At 38.9% G+C, this 6000-nt stretch overlaps 1 non-coding gene across 1 annotated transcript; it reads right to left on the bottom strand.

The window, feature by feature from the left end:
- Positions 1 to 5046: 5046 nt before the first annotated feature.
- On the bottom strand, positions 5047 to 5153 carry LOC148700233 (small nucleolar RNA R71). Its single transcript, XR_015972860.1, has one exon. It is a non-coding gene; the product is annotated as a small nucleolar RNA R71 (small nucleolar RNA).
- Between the last annotated feature and the right edge of the window lie 847 nt (positions 5154 to 6000).

Below are 6000 nucleotides of genomic sequence, written 5' to 3'. Positions count from 1 at the left end.
CCATTTTCTCCTAGATATGTCAAAAACTCACTGGTGAGGAATTCACCTCCTCGATCTGATCGAAGAGTTTTAATACTCTTTTCAGTTTGTTTTTCTACTTCATTACGATATAATTTGAACATTTCAAATGATTCAGATTTATGTCTCATTAAATAGACATAACCATACCTAGAAAGGTCGTCTGTAAACGTAATGAAATATGAATACCCACCTCTAGCATTTGTGCTCATTGGCCCACATACATCAGAATGTACAAGGGTCAATAAGTCACTGGCTCGTTCACCTTTTTCGGTAAAAGGTGATTTGGTCATCTTACCAAGAAGACATGACTCACAGGTTGTCAATGATTCACAATCATTAACATTGAGGATTTCCTCTTTACTTAACCTGTTCATCCTGTTCTTGTTAATATGACCTATCCTATGATGCCAAAGGTAGACATCCGTGACATTATCTATTCTAGGACGCTTACTTGATGTGTACATTACATTAACAGGTTGTGATAACAAGTAGATGCCATTGCTCAATTGTCCATTCATTACAGTAACACCATTCACAATGATATCATAAGAACATTTCTTTATTGAAATTTCATAACTGTTCATGGCCAAAAGGCCTACGGAAATTACATTCAATAAAAATGTAGGACAATAGTGACAATCACTTAAAACAACTAAATGAGAATTGAAAATAAGTTTGAGATTTCTTAAAGCTAGAACTGGAACAGATCTTCCATCTCCAACATTCAGAAATCTCTCGCTGTTTTCAAATCTCTCATTGACCTGAAGTCCTTGCAACGAATTGCATATATTAAACGGACTTTCAGTATCTAATACCCAGGTCGAATTATCACATATAGAGAAATTACAAGGTGTTATCATATAAATATCTTGATCAGCAACTGATTGCCCTTTTCTCTTGCTTAGCCTGTTCGGATCAAGTGAGGTAAGGTACTGAGGACAATTCCTCTTCCAATGCCTTTGCTTCTTACAATAGAAGCATTCTGCCTGACTTTGGTCATCCTTAATCCTTTTGGTCTGACTATGCTGAGTTTTTAGCTTTCTATACCAATTATTGAAGTTGGGACCAGTCAACTTATCATTATCCAATAATGAGCGAAGTGACAAACTTGTGGCTATTTCTACATAAAAAAAATTTGGCTATTAGTATATGAATTGACTAAACACAGTAGACTTGAACTTTAGTCTAAAGATACTCCCACTATTTTATACAAATTGGTAGCCTCTACCTCCAATTCAAAAAATTACTCCTAATTTTTTAGTAGGCACTAGAACCCAATAGATCGCATATAGGCCCGAGTGTGGCTCGGCTAACCCATATGCACCTATTGGTAGGTTCTAAACCAGTTGCTGCACCAAGCAACTTCTAGTGATAATTTTGCCCTAGATTCTTCAGCAGGCGTGTGGCGCCTCCACCGAATACCCTAGTCAGGTCCAACCATTAAATGATAGTGATGAGAGCACAAAAGTGCGACCTATATGTCACCTAAATTAGTATTATTGCTAACCGATAATGATAAATTCACTGGATTAATATTATATTTGGGTTTGGCACAGATTTTCATAAATTAGAGATAAAATGCACATTGAGTACAAATTTGACCAAAGAAGGATCCCTTCCCAGATCCGACCCGGTTGAAGATCGGGTCGGGTCCGAGTCGGGTTCGGGTCCGAATCGGGTCCAATTTCCTTATGCTTTTAGGAAAGAATTTTGGGCAAATCTAAATTGACCATATCATAACTATGAGGTGCTGGGTGACCCATGACTTGAAAGACTTGCAATTGACCTCCAGTCAGAACAGATGACCCTACAAGCCAAATTTCATATCATACTATTTTTTTTATATGACTAATTGGACGGAACTTGGTGTCTCCCAGCTCCCTCTCAGGAGGGCAAAGAAAGGCCCAGACCTTCTTCCAAAATTCAATTCCATTGCAGAAACTGGCACATGACCCAAGCCATCTTCAAGCATCCACCGCATCCCCAGCTCCTTCCAAATCCTCCACGCCATCAACACGAACGCAGCCAAGCTCCATGTCAGCTCCTCCCCGGCGATCCCGCGTCCGTGAAGGAAACCCGAGCCTCCCAAATCGGCAGCCATCAAGGAGCCACCTCACAGATCGCGTCCAAACCTCGGATCCCGCCATCATCCCGCTCGGATTCCTCCGCATCCAAGCATCCGTGCCAGCTCGTCCGTGATCCAAGCCGGATGATCCCACGGCAGCTCGTCCCAGCTTCTCAGCCGTGCGCCCATTCCGGATTCCCAGCAAGCCCGTGATCCTTCTTCCGCATTCAACGCCCAGCTCCTTCCCAAATCAAGCGTCCACACATCAACCTCCCGTGATCCCAGCAGCGCCCAAAGAAGGAACTCCGCGCCTCCCTTCCGCATCAGGCGTCCGGCGATCTCGCGTCCGTGGCCAAAGAGGGAAGCCATCCGGAGCACGCCCACCATTTCCTCGTCCATCCCAGCATCCCGGACGACCCATGATTCCATTTCAAGTGCATCCGCGACTATAAGAGGGGAAGGAGGAAGAGGAAGAAGGTGTGCTGGGTTTTGGGTGGGAACCAAGAGAGGAGAGAGCTTGGAGGGGGTGGTGACCGGCGGGTCCTGGGCAGGGTGGTGGCCGGCGGGTCCAAAGGAGAAGAAGAAGCTCGGCTGGTTCAAGAAGGAACAGGGGAGAGGGATTGTTTTGAAGGAAATGCTCTGTTTTCTCTTTTGAAAACAGAGCATGTTCTAATATTTTCTTCTTTTTTTTATTTTTTTTAAGAGTTTTATTTTAAGAGCATGTGTTTTGGGGATTTTAGTTTTATTTATGCTAAAGTTGTAATTTCTGTTGTTTTTAATTTCCGTTCTTCAAATTCTGTAATCTTTCTTCCTTTTTTCATGCAATATATAAAATTTTCTTTTATGCAATTTATGTTCTAGGTTTCAATCTTCTTAGCACTTGCTTTCATCCATTTCAATTCATGCCAAAATTTTCCTTTGAATAGTTAAACATTTCATAAATTTATAAATGCTCTTTGATTTCTAAATACTTGTCTTTTTATTATTTTTAAATAAAGAAAATTCTCCGGTAGACTAGAGAATCCATCAACATCCCCGACATAATGTTTTTCTTTTATTATTCAAAAATCGATTTTGAATCCGAGTGAATGTTCTAATTTTTATGCAACTCCAACCGCCTCCCTATGGATCGACCTCTTACAACCACTATTCTTCAAGTAGAACAGGTAAGAGTAAATTAAATTTAAACTTTATTTGTCGGTTCTAACAACGATCTGTTTAGCATATTTTTAGTTAGACAGGAAAAGGACGAACAAAATTTTGGCGCCGTTGCCGGGGAGGCAAATCGAGAAGCAAGAACGATCACGAAGATCAAATTGGATTTTGGATGCCCGGAGTGAACGCACTCCGGTAGTAAGTTTTTATTTTTATTAATTTTCCTTATTTTGATTATTTTTAGTTAGTAATTTCGTAGTTATTAAATTCTGAAATTTGAAATTCGAAATTAAAGTTTTCTAAAAAAAAGTAAAAAAAAAATTTGAAATTTTTTTTAAAAAAAATTTCAAAAATTCAAAAATTTAAATTCAAAAGTTGAATTCTGTGATTCGAAATTTGAAATTTAAATACAAAAAAAGTAAAAAAAATTAATTAAATTAAAAAAAATCAAAAAAATAATATTTTTGCTAGTAATTGATAGGGTGCAATCCCCCGAGGTGATCATACCTCTATTGGGGCTCCTCACGGAGTAATCTCCAGAGCTTATTCAACGGGCATTCGGAGATTGACTGACGCATAAGGATTAGTTTTAGTTTACATTCAAGTTATTCCTATATTAGAAATTAAAAAAAAACAACATAAAATTAAAAAAAATTAATTAAGAAAAATAAAAAAAAAATTGCTTGCTCATTTAATCAGTACAACCTAATGACATTGCATAAACTTTAAAAATAAATCATTGATTATTTACTGCATTTAGTATTAAGCATTTGCATAAAAAAATTTAAGGGCAAAACCCATTAAAAAGATAAGGTCAGGAAGTCATTACCTGTCCTTAGCCCAAAAATCACTACCTTGCGTACATATCTTAAGCCAAATTAAATTAAAATCAAATTAGACGTCGGCCTTAGGGTTTTCGAGCTCAATTAGGCTCTTGGAAAGAAGCGGCTGAAAGCCACTCCAGTGAAAATTTAGTAATTGGTGATGTCTAGGAAAGTTTTACAACAGTGAGAACTGTTACGGGTATTGTGGTATCGGTGTATCCCTTCTGGCACCACCACACACCCCGGGACTTTCCTGGTCACTGGTTACTGGATTGCTTAACTGGTAAGCTCAAGCTTAATCTAGAGAGAATTTCAGGAACTTTTTAACCTGATAAGTCTCTATGCAACTAGATTTAAGAAGCTACTAAACCTCACTTAGTTCTAAGACTAATAAGGTCAAATTGTTGTGTGGTGTTGATTGTAGTCATCTTGGTCTAGCCCTTCTTCTCTTCTTCTAGGATTTCATTTAAGAGTCGAGTCTAATTAAGTTGTGGATAATGTATGCATGGTAGAAGATCATTAAGGGGTAAGTTAACACCATTTAACCCAGAGGTTGGAAAAAAGCATCATCACACCCGACGAATTATTGATCAACCACCAATCTCTACAATGGGTGATCACATTAGAACCCTGAATGAATTATTCGCCCCTGCATCCGCTAGTCCACCTACATGTATAGTATTGCCAATAAATAATGCGGCCCAATTTGAAATTCGGGCTGCAACAATAAACATGTTACCCAAGTTTCATGGGTTCGAGAGTGAACAACCCTATATTCATCTAAACAAGTTTTTGACAATCTGTCAAACATTTAGAAATCAAAACTTAGATGAAGAGGGTATTAAATTAAGATTGTTTCCCATGACTTTAGAAGATCGTGCTGCTGCATAGCTGTATTCCCTTGCTTCAAATTCCATCACATCATGGGAACAGTTGTCTAGGAAGTTTAAGGCTAAGTTCTATCCCATGGTAAAAACTGAAAAAATTAAGGATGCCATCAGAACTTTTAGAGAAAAATCTGAAGAAGAATTCTTTCAAACTTGGGAACGATTCCATGACTTGTTGGTCAAATGCCCACACCATGGGCTTGATAAGGCTGATCTGGTCCACTTCTTTTATAAAGGACTAACTCCGGCACATAGAAACATGATTGAGTCCATGCACAAGGGTAGGTTCATGAACCAAACCCCGGATCAAGCCTATGAATTTCTTATTGACTTAGCTGAAAATGCCCAAAATTGGAGTAGCTATGGTGAGGAAGTAATTAGAGATGAGTTTGGGTCTAGAAAACTAGGTAATTATGAAATGAAAGCAGACCCAGAACTCAAAAATGTCATGTCTAATCTGGTGACTGGAATGAACAACTTAAGTAAAAAGTTTGATGCTTTCACTGTTTTCACTAGTTCGAGTTCATACAAAGAGTCAAATCCCGTCATGAAAGTGGATCACGAGTCATATAATTTGTGTGTCTTGTGTAACAGTTCGGAGCATCTAGTGGAGTGCTGCCCTAATCTGCCCACCATAAAGGCCGAGCAAGCAAATGCTCTAAATTCATATAGTGCCTTTAAAAAGCCCACTCCCAACTCGTTCAGCCCAGTTTATCACCCTGATAATAGGTTCCATCCAAATTTCTCATACAAGCAAAATGAACCTATTCAGCATCAAGGTGGTCCACTAGGTTTTCAGAACAACTTCCCCAGGATAGGTCCATCACAAATGAACCAACCATTGGTTCCATCTGTACCTCCTTATAATGCCCCTATCCCACAGCAACCTTCACAATTAGAAACCATGATGGCTAATATGATGAAACAACAACAAGATTTTATCAAGCAACAACAACAGACCAATACAGCCCAAGCCCAGACTAACCAATTCCATGCGCAAGCGATTGCAAAACTTGAGGTTAGTCTAAGCCAAATAGCTAACTCTTTA

The sequence above is a fragment of the Phoenix dactylifera genome, chromosome 13, assembly GCF_051530095.1.
Source record: "Phoenix dactylifera cultivar Ajwa chromosome 13, Ajwa_hap1_PhDact_Kaust_v1.1, whole genome shotgun sequence".
Classification (NCBI taxonomy): domain Eukaryota; kingdom Viridiplantae; phylum Streptophyta; class Magnoliopsida; order Arecales; family Arecaceae; genus Phoenix; species Phoenix dactylifera.
This window is presented reverse-complemented; position numbering and strand designations above follow the sequence as displayed.